Raw genomic sequence first — 21993 nt, forward strand, 5'->3', positions numbered from 1 at the left:
CTCCACTGCCTCGTCGCTGTTGGTTTCTTTCGGAGTGTCCACCATGTATATATCGTTTGAAGGGGTGGCTATCTGCCGCCCTATGAGCGGTGGCTCCTGTATGTCTCCTGCACCGTCGTCCATACCGTTGATGTCTTCAAAGTCAAAGTCGAGCACGTCGGTTAAATCATCGATCGTGGCGACAAAGTGGGTGGTTGGTGGGCAGCGAATTCCTTCGTCGCCTGCTTCCCACTCCAGCTGGACATAGTTCGATGCAGAGTCTCCTGACAAAGAGAGGGACTTCAATGAGTTCAGCATGTCGCCGAAGGGTGAGTGCTGAAAGATGTCCGCAGCGGTAAACTCCATTAACGGAGCCCAACCTAGCTTGGCTGACTTGAGAGTGAGCGGACCAGGACCGACAGCCGGATACGAGTCCGGGGGTCCGGGATTACAGGCCTCCATAGCGGTGGGACCCGTGTTCGGCTCCTCCGCCGATAAGTGTGCAGCCTGCGGAGCGGGGTCTAGCCCTCCGTCCATAGGCAACGCAACCTGCCCTGGATTCAGGTCCAAGGCTGCTTCGGGGATGACGTCCCGGGCACTGTCCGAGAGCAGGTCTAGGCCGTGCTCATCGCGGCTGTCCGGCGCTTCTGGCGCAGGCTCGAATCCGTCGAAGATCAAGTCTCCGCGGATATCCACCATGTAGTTCAAGTTTCCAAACCTGATCTGGTGGCCAGGGGCGAAGCTGTCGATCTGCTCAAACCGGCCAAGCGAATTGGCCCGCTGTGCGAAGCCGCCGAACACAAAGATCTGTCCGGGGAGAAAAGTCTCACCCTGGACCGTGTTGTTGACGATTGAAGATGCCATCAGGCCTCGAAGCGACGGCACAGAGGAACTCTCAATGAAAGCACCAATGTTGGTGTCAAAACCGGCGGATCTCGGGTCGGGGGTCCCGATCTGTGCGTCTCAGGCTGATGGTAATAGGAAGCGAGGACACAATGTTTACCCAGGTCGGGCACTCTCGATGGAGGTAAAACCCTACTTCCTGCTTGATTAATATTGAAGATATGTGGAATACAAGCGTATATCTACCACGAGATCATAGAGGCTAAACCCTAAGAGCTAGCCTATGATGGTATGATTGTAATTGTGATCGGCCTTCTGAAGACCATGCTCTCTGGTTTATATAGACACCGGAGAGCTAGGGTTTACATGGAGTCGGTTACAAGGAAGGAAACATAATATTTGGATTGCCAAGCTTGTCTTCCACACAAAGGAGAGTCCCATCCGGACACGAGCCAAAGTCTTGAATCTTGTATCTTGACGCTTCTATAGTCCGGCTGTCCGGATACCCCCTTATCCAGGACTCCCTCACCAATCAACGAAGCATTATGCACCATGGTGTGACACTATCCTTAAAACAGCAAGACTGGCTGTTAGTGTCATTGCCATTTTAAAAGAACAAACTCGCGCTTCAAAACTTTCTTTCGCTGATGTTACCAAGAGAGTAGAAGAATTTGAGAGAGGGCCCCATGCATTCATTTCAAAAGATGCAACACTTGTTGAAGATATGTTGTGGTGCATGGACAGATAATCCTTCAACAGTTCACAAATTATCCATATGAGTATATTCAATGGTGCACCTTCATCACGGGCCTTGTCAAGAAGATGGAAGAAGGAGGTCACACGAAGCTAGAAATTAAGAAGAAATCTCAAGTGGCAAGAGGAGGGAATCTGAAGCCAAGTGCAGAAATAACCCCAATATCAAAATGAAATCTTATGCGTGCGACAACCACAAAGTTGGTCAGTAGGATATGGGGTGATTACTATGCAACCCATTTCCCAGAGGATTCAAAGGAGGGGGTTATGAAGGAAATATGCCCTAGAGGCAATAATAAAGTTGTTATTTATATTTCCTTATATCATGGTAAATGTTTATTATTCATGCTAGAATTGTATTAATGAGAAATTTAATACATGTGTGAATACATAGAAAAAATAGAGTGTCCCTAGTATGCCTCTACTTGAGTAGCTCGTTCATCAAAGATGGTTAAGTTTCCTGACCATAGACATGTGTTGTCATTTGATGAATGGGATCATATCATTAGGAGAATGATGTGATGGACAAGACCCATCCGTTAGGTTAGCATGTTGATCGTTTAGTTTTATTGCTATTGCTTTCTTCATGACTTATAAATGTTCCTCTAACTAAGAGATTATGCAGCTCCCGAATACCGAAGGAACACCTTGTGTGCTATCGAATGTCACAACGCAACTGGGTGATTATAAAGATGCTCTTCAGGTGTCTCCTATGGTGTTTGTTGAGTTGACATAGATCGAGATTAGGATTTGTCACTCCGTGTATCAGAGAGGTATCTCTGGGCCCTCTCGGTAATGCACATCACTATGAGCCTTCTGAGCAATGTGACTAATGAGTTAGTTATGGTATGATGCATTGCGGAACGAGTAAAGAGACTTGTCGATAACGAGATTGAACTAGGTATGATGATACCAATGATTGAATCTTGGCCAAGTAACATACCAATGACAAAGGGAACAACGTATGTTGTTATGCGGTTTGACCAATAAAGATCTTCGTAGAATACGTAGGAGCCAATATGAGCATCTATGTTCCGCTATTGGTCATTGACTGGAGATGTGTCTCGTTCATGTCTACATAGTTCTCAAACCCATAGGGTCCGCACGCTTAACGTTCGATGATGATTTGAATTGTGAGTTATGTGATTTGATGACCGAAGTTTGTTCGGAGTCTCGGATGAGATCACGGACCTGACGAGGAGTGTCGAAATGGTCGAGAGGTAAAGATTCATATATTGGAAGGTTATATTCGTACATCAGAACGGTTACGAGTGATATGGCTATTTTTCGGAGTACCGGGGAGTTACTGGAATTCACAGGGACAAGTAATGGGCCTTATTGGGCCATACGGGAAAAGAGGAGGTAGGTCAAGGGGAGGTGGCGCACCCCCCTATGGGTCCAAATTGGACTAGGGGAAGGGGCGGCGCCCACCTTGCCTTTTCCTGTTCCCTCTCTCTTTCCCTGTTTCCCTCTCTCCTACTCCGAAAAGGAAAGGGATTCCTACTAGGACTTGGAAGTCCTAGTAGGACTCCCTAAAGTTGGCGCGCCCCTAGTAGGGTCGGCCTCTCTCCATCCCTCTTTTATATACGTGGGTAGGGGGCACCCCAAAGGCACTCCAAGATTTGTCTTAGCCGTGTGCGGTGCCCCCTCCACAGTTACACACCTCGGTCATATCGCCGTAGTGCTTAGGCAAAGCCCTGCACTGGTAACTTCATCATCACCGTCGCCACGCCGTCGTGCTGAGGAACTCTCCCACATCCTCAAATGGATCAAGAGCTCGAGGGACGTCATCGAGCTGAACGTCTGCTGAACGCGGAGGTACTGTATGTTCGGTTCTTTGATCGGTTGGATCTCGAAGACGTTCGACAACATCAACCGCGTGACTAAACGCTTCCGCTTTCGGTCTACAAGGGTACGTAGACACACTTTCCCCTGTCATTGATATGTATCTCCTAGATAGATCTTGCGTGATCATAGTAAATTTTTGAAATACTGTGTTCCCCAACAGTGGCATCCGAGCCAGGTCTATGCGCAGATGTTATATGCATAAGTAGAACACAAAGAGTTGTGGGCAATAATAGTCATACTGCTTACCAACAACGTCTTACTTTGCTTCGGCGGTATTGTTGGATGAAGCGGCCCGGACCGCTTTCTTGAGACTGGTTCTACCGACCTGCTTTGCACACAGGTGGTTGGCGGGTGTCTGTTTCTCCAATTTTAGTTGAATCGAGTTTGACTACGCCTGGTCCTTGTTCATGGTTAAAACAGCACACTTGACGAAAAATCGTTGTGGTTTTGATGCGTAGGTAAGAATGGTTCTTGCTAGAAGCCCGTAGCAGCCACATAAAACTTGCAACAACAAAGTAGAGGACGTCTCACTTGTTTTTGCAGTGCATGTTGTGATGTGATATGGTCAAGACATGATATAATATAATTTGTTGTATGAGATGAACATGTTTTGTAAAAGTTATCGGCAACTAGAAGGAGCCTTATGGTTGTCTCTTTATTGCATAAGATGCAAGCGCCATACAATTGCTTTACTTTATCGCTACGCGATAGCACTAGTTGCAAAAGCAATAGTTGGCGACACGACCATGTGACGACACGTTGATAGAGATCAAGATGATGGAGATCATGGTGTCATGCTGGTGACTATGGAGATCATGACGGTACTTTGGAGATGGAGATCAAAGGCACAAGATGATAATGGCTATATCATGTCACATATTTTTATTGCATGTGATGTTTATCTTTTATGCATCTTATTTTGCTTAGTACGGCGGTAGCATTATAAGATGATCCCTCACTAAATTTCAAGGTATAAGTGTTCTCCTTGAGTATGCACCGTTGCTAAAGTTCGTCGTGCCGAGACACCACGTGATGATCGGGTATGATAAGCTCTACGTTCACATAAAACGGGTGCAAGCCAGTTTTGCACGTGCAGGATACTCAGGTTAAACTTGACAAGCCTAGCATATGCAGATATGGCCTCGGAACACTGGGACCGAAAGGTCGAACGTGAATCATATAGCATATATGATCAACATAGAGATGTTCACCATTGAAAACTACTCCATCTCACGTGATGATTAGACATGGTTTAGTTGATATGGATCACGTGATCATTTAGATGACTAGAGGGATGTCTATCTAAGTAATATGATTAAATTGAACTTTAATTTAAAATGAACTTAGTCCTGATAGTATTAGCATATCTATGTTGTAGATCAATAGCTCGCGTATAGCTCCCCTGTTTTATTTTTAATATGTTCCGATAGAAAACTAAGTTGAAAGATAATAGTAACAATGATGCGGACTAGGACTGTGGTCTGAGAATTATCCACATTGCTACACAAAAAGAATTATGTCCTTGATGCACCGCTAGGTGATGGACCTATTGCAGGAGCAGATACAAATGTTATGAACGTTTAGCCAGCTCGGTTTGATGACTACTTGATAGTTTAGTGCGCCATGCTTTATGGCTTAGAACCGGGATTTCAAAAACGTTTTGAACACCAAGGAGCATATAAGATGTTCCAAGAGCTGAAATTGGTATTTCAGACTCATGCCCGAGTCGAGAGGTATGAGACCTCTGACAAGTATTTTCCCTACAAGATGGAGGAGAATTGCTCAACCAGTGAGCATGTGCTCAGAATGTCTGAGTACTACAATCGCTTGAATCAAGTGGGAGTTAATCTTCGAGATAATATAGTGATTGACAGAGTTCTCTAGTCACTATCACCAAGTTACTTGAACTTCATGATGAACTATAATATGCAGGGATGACGAAAATGATTCCCGAGCTCTTTGTGATGCTGAAATCGGCGAAGGTACAAATCAAGAAAAGCATCAAAATGTTGATGGTTGACAAGACCACTAATTTCAAGTAAAAGGGCAAGGGAAAGAAGGGAACTTCAAGAAGAATGGCAAACAAGTTGCCACTCCCATGAAGAATCCCAAAGCTAGACCCAAGCTTGAAACTGAGTGCTTCTACTTCAATGAAAATGGTCGCCGGAAGCGGAACAACCCCAAATACTTGGCAGATAAGAAGGATGGCAAAGAGAACAAAAGTATATATTATATACATGTTATTTATGTGTACTTTACTAGTGTTCATAGTAACCCCTGGGTATTTGATACTGGTTCAGTTGCTATGATTAGTAACTTGAAACAGGAGTTACAAAATGAACAGAGACTAGTTGAGGGCGAGGTGACAATGTGTGTTGGAAGTGATTCCAAGGTTGGTAAGATCACCATCGCACACTCCCTTTTCCTTCGGGATTAGAGTTGAACCTAAAATAAATGTTATTTGGGGTTTGCGTTGAGCATAATATGATTGGATCATGTTTATTTCAATACGGTTATTCATTTAAGTCAAAGAATAATTGTTATTCTGTTTACATGAATAAATCCTTCTGTGCTCATACACCCAAGGTGAATGGTTTATTAAATCTCGATCATAGTGATACACATAATCATAATATTGAAGCCAAAATATGCAAAGTTAATAATGAGAGTGCAACCACTACTAGGAAAAGGCCTACTAGTGGCGCACTAGTTTTACCTACTAATGGCGCACTACTGGTGCACCACTAGTACCACGCCACTAGTATTATATACTAATGGTGCACCAAGCCGTGCGCCATTAGTATAGAGAAACATGCGCCATTAGTATGCCTCCCAGGGGGCCATATATACCCATGTGCTTTGGCATACTAATGGCGCACTGTGGTGTGATGCGCCATTAGTATCCTTTGGCATACTAATGGCGCACTATCTGTAGATGCACCATTAGTATCCTTTGGCATACTAATGGCGCACTGTGGGGTGATGCGCCATTAGTATTAATATTAGGTTTTTTTGTTTTTTTGATTTTTTCACAGGTTACAAAATATATTATTTGACAGAATATAGACAGCACCACACAGCAACAGATGATTCATCGAATACAATAGAAGGTAAGTCTCCAAATACAATTCATCATATTAGTCTCCGAATACAAAATACCGAACGAAGATAGAACATTACAAGTCTCGGAGACCGTGAGTGGCGAGTTTGTCTTCACATTACAAGTCAATATCGATCATCTAAACTACCATCACATAGAAGAGATCTGCGGTCATCACAATGAGCATCATCGCGATGAAACTGGTCTTCACCCGGTTCCTCCAACGCTCCCTCCTCTCTCCCGCTAGATAGCAGGCGTATCTAGATTCCGCCTCCGCCCTAGTGGTGTACCCTTTGTAACTGTTACCGCTGAAACGGTGAACCTGTCTCCGACACTCCTCCCAATCGTCGTAGACTCCAGGAACCTTACCCTTGTACACGACATACGATGGCATCTCTATGCACAAGCCAAACAAAAGACAATACATAAGCAATATATAAGTATGCAACAAAAGGATCGGAAGAGAAAAGCAAGACATTAATAGCACAATTCATGGTCCTACTAATAAATAGCATCGATTAAATCTAAGTTGAATGACTGTCCAAACCAAAGAGACATACAAGTTCATTAAAGTTTAATTACAACATGAGCTAATCGATGTTTCAGAACTACAAATAGCATCACTACTTTCGACTCGACTCATGGGACCGCAGCGTGGATGAAGGCGCCGTCTTTCGTGATGGTCATGAAGTCGCGGGCGTTGTCAGCCTGCATTTGAAGCGTTGTTTCTATCTCACTGTTGGACGGTTGCTCTCTGAGGTAGAACTGCCCCGAGGTACAAAGGACATCTTCATGGATGATTTCTGCAAACTCCGACTGGATGCAAAAGAATTCTTTTCGGAGGTCCGTGTCCTGGATTGCCGCCAAGCTTGCCGCCAAATATTTGACATTATTTGGTAGCAGAACGTGATTATGGTCCCGTACGATCGCCTTCATGTGATGGAGGGCGTAGTAGGCATCCTTCTGACCGCCAGGCGGCTGCTTGACGCAGGGGAATGTCGTATTGTGGGTGAACACGTGCCTGTCGTACTTACGAACTGGCCTCTTAAAGGTGCCTCCAGATGTGGTGTAGCCGGGGAGAGCATCGTCAAGAACTTTCTTGATATTTGTGTAGTCTATCTTGGAGTCACGGTCTGGGTCGAAATACGTGGTTGTGGAATATTTCAGGCTTAAGAGGATGAGTGTGCAATGTGTGTCACTGCACAGAACATCGAATGTTAGAAAAAAAATAATGATCGAAATCTAAGAAATCATATGTTACGGGGCGGTGAGGGGATGACTTACTCAGGAAAGTAAGGCACGAGGAAGTTATCCTTATCTGGGTTTGCCAGAATGACGCCTTCGGGAGTGAACTCGCGACTTGCCGGTCCCCAGCGCTGCCCAAGATCTTGGCACACCTGTAGAGGGGGGCGACTATCACGATGTCCGGGGTCTTGTCTCAAATGATCTGCATCTCCATACTCAGCAAAAATAGCCGAACGAAGGTGTAGTGCAGCGGATGAAGATTAAACATAGCAAAGATGTCATCAAACCACAGGACGATCGTACCCCCGATGGCGCCATCCACAAAGCCCTTGCCCTCTGGCACCTTGGCCACGAAAACCGGGTATGCCACATCATTCTGGAAGAGACGCATCTTCTCCAAAGAAAGAACACTGTCATGCAGACTCTGCATAGCACCGGTTGCACATTGAGCATATTTGTCGGTAGCATTGCCCTACCTGCCACATGCACCCTCCTTGAGATATCCTGAGGTGAAGGTGGACCGTCCTGAGCACGGATCGTACTCGGTGTCGGATGGCTCGCACCGACGCCCTTGTTAGTCTTTCGTTTTCGTCCCTTCTTCTTGATCTGCTATAATGGGACCGAGTTCTGCTCACAGACCACCTTCTTGAGCGTGTTGTGGCTGATAATATTTCGCACCTCAGCTATCTAAGGCTCGGTGAAAGCGGGAGCTGGAGGCATCTCCTGAGAACTGAACGCCAGACGACGCCTGTTGCAATTGGATTTCTCCACCGTACCAGCTAGATCGCGGTCGTCTTGGTTGGGTTCTTGAGAAGGAGGCCCACAGAACCCGTCACCGTACCCATGTTCGGCAAAGTACTCATCGACGTTGGTAAATGTATCGTCGTCGTTGTCGTTGTCGTCCGGATCCTGTGCCATGTGCATGTCCAGATCCTGTGCCATAGGGATGTCCGGCATGTCCGGTAGCGTTGTGGCGTTCTTGCCATGGCTTGGCGCTGACACGACTGGCGGTCTTGTGTGTGGGGTGGTGTCCCCCGCCCCCAAACGAATCTGGCTCTTCGGCCAAAGCAGGGGCCAGTTTACGCACGCGCTGAGGGTCATCTCATCTTCTTCGTCGGCCCCAGCGGGTCGAATCGGAGATAACAGCTCGTCGCAGCCTCGCAGCACCCGAACCAGTTCAACCCTATACACTGTGGGTGGCATCGGATTACCGTGGAACACGGGGTTGCCCGGTTGAACGATTATGCCCAATGGCGAAATCGACCAACTCGCCGCCCACGAAGTGCAGGAGAGTGCAAGGAACGTCGGCGGCGCCCTGCGAAAACATGTAGGGCGTCAGGTATGACCAGTCAAAGGCAAGGAGATGAAGTCATCGGCCGAGAGGCTTAGTTACCGTGATGCCGTCGAGCTCGGCTAATGTCGAGGCACCGCCAACAACGGGCGTGCAACTGACGGAGTGGCCGCTTGCTGGCGAGGTGCCGGCCGGCGTACACCCGGGTACGTTAAGCTCCAATGCCCGTGCCGGCGCCGAAGACATGAATACCGCCTCCGCCGGAGACACCAATGGCACCGCCTGCGCGCTGTGCGAGTTGCTAGCCGTGAAGCTAGGAACCGGGGGAGGCCCCTGTTGGTCGCCCGCAATCCACATCGCCAGTCCCTTAATCAACGTAGGCACCATGGCGGTGAGCGTCGTTCCTAGGTGTACTTGCACTTGCTCTTGGATAATCTCCGGAATCCATGCCACTTGTGCCTTGAGTGCTTCAACCTCGCGCGACTGGCTTTCCGAGCTGGTCTTTTTCTCCTTTCGCCCACCAGCGGTATAGCATGATGACCATTTTGTGGACAAGCCTTTTCCGGCCACACGACCAGCTGACGACGACTTACTAAGCGTATCCTTGTATTTCATTATGTTCAACGCCCTATTTAAATGGGTGCCAAAAGGGGAGCTCTGAGACGACCCCGCGCTACTGCTTTCAGTGTCCTGCGGAAGGAACGTGAACCATTTAGAAATATTGGGGATTAATTAGAATGCAACCATATGGAGGTAATTACGCGGGGGTGTATTCCTTACCAGAACAAGCTCAAGCGCCCTGGTCTTCGGATCCATGGTAAGCTCCTTTGTTGCCGGGTCCTCCTTGTACCGGGCCATGACATAGTTCCTGGTCTGCCTGTCATGGTATTTCTCGAAGCGGGGCGGTAGGCCTTGCTCGGCACGCTCCGTGTCCTCCTTGTCCCATATAGGCTCCGCCACTCTGTAACTGCCGGGACCGAGTTGGTGGACCCCTAAGTTCAACTCCCGCATTTCTTTTCCCCACTGACTTGATTCGGAGGTTGCGCTGCTCTCACACTTGATCTTGAACTCCTTGTAGTCATCTTCGCTGATCAAAGGATATTTCGCCTTGATCTTCTCATAACTATCACCTTTTTCAATCATTGCCTTCACTGTGCTTCTCCAAGTAGACAGGGCCGTGCTCATCTTCCTGAGGGCGACACTGTTCACTTTATTCCCTGAGAGGCGTGTGTTTGCAAAGTCAGCGGGGAACTTGTATCGTTCGTGCAGCTTCGTGAAGAGGAGTATGCGCAAATTCCCTCGGTCCTTATGCCTTAGGTTCTTGGTGTTGATCGAGACGGTGCTCCGGAGAATGCACCCGAGCTGAACCGAGTACCCCTTGACTAATTCTTGGGGCGCCGTTGGATACCCGTCGGAGTTCACTTTAGTCAATTCCTCCTTGATGGTGCCGAGCACGCTCGGGCGCCGGTCCTTCCATTGCCTCTTCGGTTAGCTGCCATCTGTGTGTGCGCCACCATCATCAGTGGTGGCATCCTCGGTGGCACCATCAGTGGTTTCATCCCCGACACCACTAGGGGTTGTGTAGTCAGGATCGGTGTCTTCCGCGACGTCCTCATAGCGGTGAGGTTCTTCCTCCAACTCCTGGGACAGCTCCCAGAATTGCTTGTCACCCGAACCGCCGGCCTCATTGTTGTGGGCCATGTTTCGCTCTAAATAGGAAAAAAGTTTGGTCAAGTAGTTGGTTATTGTCAAGGAACAAAGATCGTGGTCTCATCATTTAGGGTTTCTCGACACCGAGGCATCCTAAAAGCTAAGTGTCGGTGTCAAAACCGGCGGATCTCGGGTAGGGGGTCCCGAACTGTGCGTCTAGGCGATGGTAATAGGAGACAAGGGACACGATGTTTTACCCAGGTTTGGGACCTCTTGATGGAGGTAAAACCCTACATCCTGCTTGATTAATATTGATGATGTGTGTTACAAGAGTGGATCTACCACGAGATCAAGGAGGCTAAACCCTAGAAGCTAGCCTATGGTATGATTGTTGCTCGTCCTATGGAATAAAGCCATCCAGTTTATATAGACACCGGAGAGGGCTAGGGTTACACAGAGTCGGTTACAATGGTAGGACATCTACATATCCGTATCGCCAAGCTTGCCTTCCACGCCAAGGAATGTCCCATCCGGACACGGGACGAAGTCTTCAATCTTGTATCTTCATAGTCTTGGAATCCGGCCGATGATGATAGTTCAGCTATCCGGACACGCCCTAGTCCGGAACTCCCTCAGTAGCCCCTGAACCAGGCTTCAATGACGACGAGTCCGGCGCGCATGTTTTCTTCGGCATTGCAAGGCGGGTTCTTCCTCTGAATAATTTATAGAAGATTGTGAACACCAGGATAGTGTCCGGCTCTGCAAAATAAATTCCACGCACCACCGTAGAGAGAATAATATTACACAAGTTGAATCTGCTGACGTATTTTGTGGCGTGACGTCACACCACTACCAAGCCTTTACTAGAATCGTTTTTAGTGTACCACCTCAGCGCGTTTAGCGAAGCGGTTTCCTTGGCACGTCTTGTCGAAGCAGAGATCGTGTTCCCCTTATTCCAGGATTCCCATCAATACAGACGTGGGTAACCCAACCGCACCATTGGTTGCGGCGGTTGGGGGATAAGCCAGTTTTATCAGGCCGTTGGGGATGCATGTTTGCGTCCGACCATATAAGGGGATAAAGATCCAATCCTTTTACCTGCGCCTTCTTCCTCCTTGGCTTATCCAACTCCGCGAACTCGAGCTGCAGCGCCCAAGTCCGCACTCCTCACCTCAACCTTCTCCAACTAAGTCCGGAGTGGGAGGCAAGTGGATGGCCTCCTCCGTCACAGAGGGGCAGATCCAGAAGCTGCGCACCGCCGGATATTTTTCCAGCAACATAGGGCACCGGCTCCTTGACGAGGGAGAGCTCATCCCCACACCCAGGCCCCATGAGAGGGTAGTATTTATTCCCCATTTCCTCCGCGGACTGGGCTTCTCGCTTCATCCCTTTGTTCGGGGGCTCATGTTCTACTACGGCCTGGATTTCCATGATCTAGCCTCAAATTTCATCCTCAACATCTCGGTGTTTATCGTCGTGTGCGAGGCCTTACTCTGCATCCAGCCCCACTTTGGTTTGTGGATCAAGACCTTCAGCGTCAAGCCAAAGGTTGTGAAGGGCAGCCAAGCGGAGTGCGGAGGCGCCATGGTGGGCAGGATGTCCCACGTTACTTGGCTGGAGGGCACTTTCGTGGAAATCATTAAGGGGTGGCAATCGGGATGGTTCTACATCACCGAGCTACGTGACCCTGAATGGGCAGCGGCCTCCGAATTCAGATCCGGCATCCCTACACGGCTCACCTCCTGGAAAGAGAGTGGCCGGATCTGGGGTGATTCGGAGGAGCTGACCGGGCTCCAAGCCTGTATCCAAAAGCTCGTGGACAAGAAGCTCAAGCTTGACAACGTAGTCTAGGTCATGCTCATCCGCCGGATTCTCCCGTGCCAACGACGGAGTTTCAACATGTGGGAGTTCGATCCGGCGCAGCACCAGGCTCTGAGCGGGCTCTTCGACACTACGTACGAAGATGTCTGGAAGGTGCTGTTCAAGGGCACCGAGGCTCCCGCATCCGCTACCGAAGATCGCGGATTCAGCTCGCAGCGTCCGGCTGATGAGGTAAGTGATTTTGTCCTTTATAGAACGCTCGTTTTCCATAGTTTGACTCTATGCGGGATCTAAACTCCCTTTACCTTTGACAGGACTGGCTGGCGAAGGCCGAACAGACTATCTGTCCGGCCCCATTGCCAGAGGACCCAGCGGACGCCCGCCTAACGGGGCTGCTGGCTCCGGCACCCCACGTGGTGCCGGAGAAGAAGGCCAAGAAGAAGGCCACGGGGACTCGGAAGAGTTCCCGTTTTCAGGTGCTATCGGAGACGACTCCGAGGCCGACTCCTCTCACCAAGGTGAGGAGGAGAAGAAAAAGGCCTCTCCCCCAGTGGGGGGAGAGAAGAAAAGGAAGGACTCCCCAACAAGGGAAGCCGAATGGTCCAAGAAGGGAAAAACTCTTCCCCCGGACTGCTCTGCCAACGCCAGTGACGACGACGAGGACTGGCCTCCAAGGGCCAAGCCCCTGGTGAGATCGTGAGTATCCGGACTCCCGAATAACTTCATGGTTTTTATCTTTTGCCACACAATGTCTTTCTAATGCCGCATACAAGCCTACAGTCCGCCCAAGGACGATCTTCCCGCTTCATCGAGCGGGTCTTTAGGTGCATCCGATAAGGATTCTCTTCCGACCGCCTCCACCCCCCGTGACATGGACGATGCCGATGTGGGATCCCGGGAAGGGACCCGCCAGGAGGAGGAGGCCCCGGAGGTGTCGCAGGACAACCTCCCGGACTTTGCACCGGACTCGGCTCTGGATCCCATAGTGGCTCCGGTGTCCGGCGGGCAGCCCCTTTGTAAGAAGGGCAAGACCGTGACGCCGGCAGCCTCCGTCCGACCGGAGGCGCCGGATAGCTTGCTGGAGGCGCTTAATGGCGCCTCCATCAAAGAGGAACACCGCACTGTTATGAGTGCAGTGATTCAGAAGGTGCAGCTCGCCAAGAGCGGGCTGACCGAAGCATGCAGCAGCCTTCTAACAGGCTTTGAGGTAAGAATTTTGATATATGTAAAATAGTACCGCATAGACAGTAGCCCCTGATGCTTGGTTTGGTGTTCGGAAAGAAAAGCCGGACTAAGGATCTTAAGAAGATATACGCAAGAGTCATAATAAATATGTCAATATGGGATTGCAGGTTGCGCTGCTGACCTCTGCCGCACTGACTGCGGAGGTCAATACTTTGAAGGAAAGCCTCGAGCGGTCCGAGAACGTGCTCGGCCGTGCCAAGAAGCAGCTCGAGGACAAGGAAGGTGAGTAACACCTTATTAAAATTGTACCTTACAGAAAAGGATTTTGGTTGCAAAAAGAATGACAAGGATAACGTGGGTATTGCAGGGGCCACTATCGAGATGGCGACCCTGAAAGAGGTGGTGGCCGTGGCCGAGCGCAATGCGGCCGCGGAGCGCACCGAGCGAGAGAAACAGGAGGCGCGGGTGGCGGAGGTACAGTAAGAGCTCCAGGATCTCGTGAAAAAACATGAGAGCCTGGAGCGTGACTCGAAGACTCGAGAGTCTGAGCTTGCAACGGCTCTTGAGAGTGCCAAAGCCGCTAAGGCCGAAGCCTACAAGGCCCTCCAAGAAATCGAGGAATTGAAGAAAATAGCGGCGGGTAAGGCATTTTTCATGCAAAGTAAGCATGTGAGCGTTAATTAACTGTTACTTACCCGAATTTGGAGCTCTCCAGGAATGTTCGCAGATCTTCCTCGCAGCGTATCCGATGCCGCCGCATTCGACCGGGCCGAGGAGGGGAGCTCGACGGAGAAGGTCTTCTGGTCTCAGTATGCTGAGGCCGGACATCCGGTGCCCCTTAGCGATCAGCTGAAGTAGCTGGTCGAGCTCCACAAGGTGGCCGAACAGGCCATGAAGGGCCTCATAGTTCGGCTATGGCCTAAGGAGGCCATGCCCGGGAGCTACTTCGGCCTGGTGCGGCGGCTGGTGGATGCGTGCCCGTGGGTTGAAGTCATCAAGCACTCAGCTTGAATTGAGGGTGCCCGTCGGGCCCTTGCCCGCGCAAAGGTGCACTGGTGCAAGCTGGATGCCCAGAAGCTCGTGACAGACCCGCCGCCGCAGGGCAAGGAGCACCGCACGCCCGAGATGTATTATAAGAGTGTGCTGAAGGGCGCCCGCACTATTGTGGGTGAGTGCTCCAAAGATGTAATATTTGAGTAGACTCACATTTTGTTATCCTGTGCGCTGAAAACTTAGTTCATTTGCGCTAAGCAACACATTTTAATTTAAAATATTACCTTCTGTGCGGCTGTTTATCAAATCTGAGAGATGGCAAGTCGTCGGCTTCAGCCCCCATGCCACGAGTGCTGGGGTGTTCGGGATAAATTTGAGCACTCTTGTTCCCATATTTGGGTCCATCTAGGGAGGCGCTCAACACAACGAACAAGGCAACCGGACTTATAATGCTTCAACACTCTCACTTAGCCATAAAATTCTATAATTTTAAATTTCGGCGAAGCCCCTAGTCTTCGGAAGGCCGAATTTGGGGCGCTATCCACGCCTGGGCCGGACAAAAACCGACTCCTCGCTCTAAGCGGCATAAGTCTTTAGGGACTCACAAAAAACCTCTCGAACAGCGACCAGCTCTCGCCTCATCATGACAGTCAGTTTTAGCTTTCTCCACTGAGGCGTTAACCCAGCTCAACTGGGGCGCAATCGCAGTGGTTCTCCCAGTGCTACCTTAGCCGATATAACGGAACGTAAGGTACCAAAACAAGGGAGCCGGGCAAACCCAACTATTGACCCAAGACATGATTTGGAGCTGATACATATAATGCTATAAGTTCGGGGTGCCGCACTTGTGAAAGTCTTCGGGCTTATTACACCATGATGCGGGAAACATAAGCCCCTGGTGTATTTAGCCATACCAAAACGTACGGATGCGACATGTCACAAATGAACATATGTATAAAAGAGAAATGCAATTGGAAGCAAAAAGGTGCTGCATTACTTATTCAAGAAAAACTGATGTAAGTGCAGAATGATACAAATGGTGCAATAAGCAAGGGATGGGACTGTTCAACATGTCCCCCTCCAGGGGTAGGCTGCGGAATGGTGCATAAAACAGATTTAATGCTCGTAATGGAGACCACCTGGATATTCGTCGTAGCCTTTCTTCCCTGGCTGTTGCATCGTGAGTTCGGCAGGTCTACTGCCGGACAGAGCCTCTGACGAACGGAGTCCTGTGGGTAAAAATAAAAAGAAAGAAGAAAAAAAAGAACGACACACTTGAGAGCCCCTGGTGTGGTTGAGCCGCAGTCTGGGCCTATCGTGGTCGCGCCCCTCTCTCCATGCCCATGGTATCTTCAGAGCGTAATGGTGTACGCGAAGGACCTGTCTTGACGTTTTACAGGAGCTGGGGTTGGGGCCGCACTGCTACGCGTGCTCGGAACGTGCCAGGTGGTCTTGTTGTAGGTTACTCCGGGTGCGCTTAGCTCTGTCGGGCCGCTTAACGGCCGGACTCGAGAATTGCCTTAAGAGGCTGCATTGTACTTCTGCCGCGAGAGCCGCTGTATGTTCCTCCGTGCGGAGAGAACATTCAGTGTTTCCGTTGACCGTGATGACTCCTCGAGGGCCTGGAATCTTGAGCTTGAGGTATGCGTAGTGCGGCACCGCGTTGAACTTTGCAAATGCGGTATGTCCGAGCAGGACATGATAGCCACTGCAGAATGGAACTATGTCGAAGATTAACTCCTCGCTTCGGAAGTTATCCGGGGATCCGAAGACCACTTCCAGTGTAACTGAGCCTATACAATTGGCTTATACACCTGGTATGACGCCTTTAAAGGTCGTCTTGGTAGGTTAATCCTTGAGGGGTCTATGCCCATTTTGCGCACTGTATCCTGATAAAGCAGGTTCAGGCTGCTGCCGCCATCCATCAGGACTCTGGTGAGGTGAAATCCATCGACGATTGGGTCTAAGACCAATGTGGCGAATCTGCCGTGGCGGATGCTGGTGGGGTGGTCCCTTCGATCAAAAGTAATCGGGCAGGAGGACCATGGATTGAACTTCGGGGCAACTGGCTCCATCGCGTATACATCCCTGAGTGCACGCTTCCGCTCCCTTTTGGGTAGGTGCGTTGCGTATATCATGTTCACCGTCCGCACCTGTGGGGGGGAAACCCTTCTGTCCTCTATTGTTCGGCGGTCGGGTCTCTTCCTCGTCATCGCTATGCAGCCCCTTGTCATTGTTTTTGGCAATTAACTTGCCTACCTGCTTGAATACCCAACAGTCCCTGTTGGTGTGGTTAGCTGGCTTTTCGGGGGTGCTGTGTATCTGGCACAAGCGGTCGAGTATTCGGTCCAAATTGGACGGACCCGGAGTAGTTCTTTTGAATGGCTTTTTTCGCTGACTGGGTTTAGAGCCTCTAAATCCAGCATTTACTGCCGTATCCTCACTATTGTCGCCCTTAATGCGGCGTTTGTTTTTGTTACGACGCGACCTGCCATTATGGTCCTTGATATCTAGACTGCCAGACTTTTTGCTGAGGTTGTTGCTGCGTGCTAGCCAGCTGTCCTCACCCGTGCAGAAGCGGGTCATGAGTGATGTGAGGGCTGCCATGGATTTCGGCTTTTCCTGTCCCAGGTGCCGGGCAAGCCACTCGTCGCGGATATTATGCTTGAACGCTGCAAGGGCCTCCGCATCCGGACAGTCGACGATTTGGTTTTTCTTGGTTAAGAACTGTGTCCAGAATTGTCTGGCCGATTCATCTGGCTACTGAATTATGTGGCTTAGGTCATCAGCGTCTGGTGGTCGCACATACGTGCCTTGGAAGTTATCGAGAAATGCGGCTTCCAGGTCTTCCCAACTCCCAACTGACTCTGCTGGCAAGCTGTTAAGCCAATGCCGGGCTGGTCCTTTAAGCTTGAGGGGGAGATATTTAATGGCGTGAAGATCGTCACCGCGGGCCATGTGGATGTGAAGGAGATAGTCTTTGATCCAAACCGCGGGGTCTGTTGTGCCATCATAAGATTCAATATTCACGGGTTTAAACCCTTCGGGGATTTGATGATCCATTACTTCGTCTGTGAAGCATAGTGGGTGTGCGGCGCCTCTGTACTGGGCGATATCAGGACGGAGCTCAAAAGGGCTTTGCCTATTTTGTTCCGCCCGGCCGGACTTACTGTGTCCGGCGCGACGGTTGTCGTTATGTATCATGGGGCGCCCACGCGATCCATAGATCGATCTTGATTGTCTTGCCCTATCCTCCAATATATCTCGCAAGTCCGGAGCGTTCCCCTATGGCCATGTGCTTTTCGAGCGATGCCGGGGTACGGGTCTAGTGAAGGGCCTAGAGGCCTCTCTGTCGCGACCACGGGGTGGTCGGTCAGCCGTATTGTCTCCTGGTGATGCGGGTTCATACGCCTCCTCCCCTAATCGGGGGAGCAGCTTGTGTTTAGGGTAGCTTTTGGAGGGGCGTTCGAGCTCATGCTCTTCGGCCGCGAGGACTTCAGTCCATCTGTCGGCTCGCAGATCTTGATCAGCTTTAAGCTATTGCTGCTTTTTCTTGAGGCTGTTCGCCATGGCCATAAGCCTGCGTTTAAAACGCTCTTGGTCGACAGGATCCTCAGGCACGACGAATTCATCATCGTCGAGGCTTGCCTCATCTCCGGAGGGAGGCATATAATCCTCTACCTCTTCTTCTGCCGCTCTCTCATGAGGGCTGGCGTCTCCGTCCTCCTGCGCTGGATCTTGCTGGAGTGGGTTGTCTTCGGCACTGTTCGGTGTATTATTATCTCCGGTGCCGGAATCTTCGTTCTTATTGTGGCGGGATTTAGACCGGCGCCGCTAACGCCGGCGCTTGGGCTGTTTCTTGGAGGGGTCATCCTCCGCTGTTCCTTCGCCATTCCCATCCTTTGGGATATCCACCATGTATATGTCATATGATGAGGTGGCTTTCCAGTGCCCGGTGGGCGCTGGTTCTTTGTCGTCTCCGGCATCGTCATCCATACCGTCGATGTCTTTGGAGTCGTAGTCTAGCATGTTGGTTAGATCCTCGACAGTGGCTATCAAGTGAGCGGTGGGTGGGCTTTGAATTTCTTCGTCGTCCGCATCCCAACCGTCCTGACCGCAGTCCGGCCAGGGCTCTCCTAATAACGAGAGATACTTTAGCGAACTCAAGATGTCGCCGAAAGGTGAGTGTTGGAAGATGTCCGCTGCGGTGAACTCCATGACCGGCGCCCAATCAGATTCGATCGGAGGGGGCGCGGGAGGTTCGGAGTCCGGCAAGGAGTCCGGCTCCTCGGAGTCACGAGCTTCATGAGGGACAAGGTCAGTGTTCGGCTCTATCGCCGTAGAGGTTGCAGCCCCCGAGGCGGTGTCTAGCCAACCGTCCTCGACCTGCGCAGCCGGCTCCGAATTGAAGATTGGAGCGGGCTCGAGTGCGGCCTCCAGGGTTCTGTCTGGCTGCAGAGCGAAATCATGCTCGCCGTGACAGTGCGGCACGCTCGGCTGTGGCTCGAATCCATCGAGGATCAAGTCCCCGCGGATGTCAGCCGTGAAGTTCAAACTTCCAAATCTGACCTGACGGCCAGGGGCGTAGCTTTCGATCTGCTCCAGTTGGCCAAGCAAATTGGCCCGCAGTGCGAAGCCGCCGAATACGAAGATCTGTCCGGGGGGGAAGGTCTCACCCTAGACTGCGCCGTTGATGATGATCGAAGAAGCCATCGAGCCTATCGGTGACGACACAGAGGAACTCTCAATGAAAGCACCAATGTCGCTGTCAAACAGTTAGACAAGCACTGGCCCCGCAGTCTGCCCGGTTCGAACCAACAGTTAGACAAGCACTGGCCCGGGGGGGCTAAAATAAAGATGACCCTCGGGTTGGCTGACCCAAGGGAAAGGGATAGGTGGTGGTGAGGCAAATGGTAAAACCAAGGTTGGGCCTTGCTGGAGGAGTTTTATTCAAAGCAAACTGTCAAGGGGGTCTCATAAATCACCCAACCGCGTAAGGAACGCAAAATCCGGGAACATAACACCGGTATGACGGAAACTAGGGCGGCAAGAGTGGAACAAAACACAAGGCATAAGGACGAGTCTTCCACCCTTTACCAAGTATATAGATGCATTAATTAAATAAGAGATATTGTGATATCCCAATATATTCCTGTCCGTCATGGAGCAATCTTCAACTTCACCTGCAACTAGTGTCGGTGTCAAAACCGGCGGATCTCGGGTAGGGGGTCCCGAACTGTGCGTCTAGGCGGATGGTAATAGGAGACAAGGGACATGATGTTTTACCCAGGTTCGGGCCCTCTTGATGGAGGTAAAACCCTACGTCCTGCTTGATTAATATTGATGATGTGTGTTACAAGAGTGGATCTACCACGAGATCAAGGAGGCTAAACCCTAGAAGCTAGCCTATGGTATGATTGTTGTTCGTCCTATGGACTAAAGCCATCCGGTTTATATAGACACCGGAGAGGGCTAGGGTTACACAGAGTCGGTTACAATGGTAGGAAATCTACATATCCGTATCGCCAAGCTTGCCTTCCACGCCAAGGAAAGTCCCATCCGGACACGGGACGAAGTCTTCAATCTTGTATCTTCATAGTCTTGGAGTCCGGCCGATGATGATAGTTCGGCTATCCGGACACCCCCTAGTCCGGAACTCCCTCACTAAGCTTTTATCATTTAGGGTTTGTCGATGCCGAGGCACCCTAAAAGCCTAAGCGTACATCATTTAGGTTCTCATCGACACCGAGGCACCCTAAAAGCCAAGGTTTCATCATTTAGGGTTTGTCGACGCCGAGGCACCCTAAATGCTAAGTTAAGTTTTCATCATGTAGGGTTTATCGATGCCGAGGCACCCTAGGTTGGGCCTAATCACTTGGCACTAATCACTTGGCTCTATTGCCACCTATGTTGGGTTTATCATCTAGGGTTTATCGATGCTAAGGAGAATTCTAAGTTGGGCCTAATCACTTGGCTCTATTGCCACCTATCGTTTAATGCATCAAGAATAAAGGGGCAGATGATCCTACTTAATTAAGTACTAAGATACCCTGGCCCATGCATTAGTAGCAAGTATCTCATATGTCCGATTTTTAGCAAAGTCATGCTAAAATTCACGGAAAATTTCAGCATGACCTTTGCTGAAAATAGGACATATGGAGTACCCGAATTTGCTAGAACGGAAGTTAATCGACATTCCGGCAAACTCAAGGGCCTCTCGGGGTACCTGCAAAATCATCACGACACGAAGGGCCTCTCAAGGGCCTCAAGCAGTAGCGGCGTCTCCCATGACCCCATTTTTTTGCTAAATTTCTTTAAGCAACAATCAGAGCAGAAAATTCAGCATATTTCTATACAACTACACTGTAAAGATGAAGAACAGTTCTACAGCAGCCCATTTATATACAACAGCATCTTTGGTCATACCAATTTCTGAAACAATTCAAATCTGAACTGTATCTCTCGTCATACAAATTTCTGAAACAATTCAAATCTGAACTGTATCTTTGGTCATACAAATCTCTGAAACTATACAAATCTGAAATATATATTTGGTCATACAAATTTATGGAATTAATCAAATCTGAAATGTATCTTTGGTCATACAAATCTCTGAAACTATACAAATCTGTGGTCATACAAATTTACGGAACTAATCAAATCTAAAATGTATCTTGCGTAGGCACCACTACTACAAGTGCCATACTACTGTAAGTGCCATACTACTGCAAGTGCTATACTACTTTAGAGAATTATGCCCACTTGAGTTGGAGTTAATGACCTCGATAGACTGTCACTGTCAGTAAGAGAGTAGCACTACTAGTACTAGCCTTGTACTACTTGTAATGGAAGAATATGACATAGTGCTAGTACACAGGTACAAATTATAATCAGTAGGAAAATATCATTATAATAATATCATCATTCAGTAGGAAAACAACCTTAGCTAGGACAGTTTTGAACTACATATGACAATCTCACTTTTAGGAAAGGAGGATCATCATACACATATATATGTATAGCAATTGACAGGAGCTTCGTCATTTTTAGTAACGACAATACATATATAGCAATTGGAAGCAAACAGATGTACACATAAGATAAAAATGTAGTGCTGAAAGTTTAATGCTTACAAAAGACTTGCTGAAATAGTGAAAAATATGGAGTCACCAAGCTGGCTAAGAAACTCCCAAAGTCCACTAGCAAATCCAAGATATAATCCTGTTACACACAACATAACAATCACAACAACAAAATAATGAAAACCTTAGGTAAGCATTATCAG

General features: G+C 49.3%; 1 pseudogene; it reads left to right on the forward strand.

Annotated features, from left to right (window-relative positions):
• Nucleotides 1–21993, forward strand: part of LOC123115126 (DNA (cytosine-5)-methyltransferase 1A-like) — a 133276-nt pseudogene that overhangs the window by 8653 nt on the left and 102630 nt on the right.

The sequence above is a fragment of the Triticum aestivum genome, chromosome 5B (assembly GCF_018294505.1).
Source record: "Triticum aestivum cultivar Chinese Spring chromosome 5B, IWGSC CS RefSeq v2.1, whole genome shotgun sequence".
Taxonomy (NCBI): Eukaryota; Viridiplantae; Streptophyta; class Magnoliopsida; order Poales; family Poaceae; genus Triticum; species Triticum aestivum.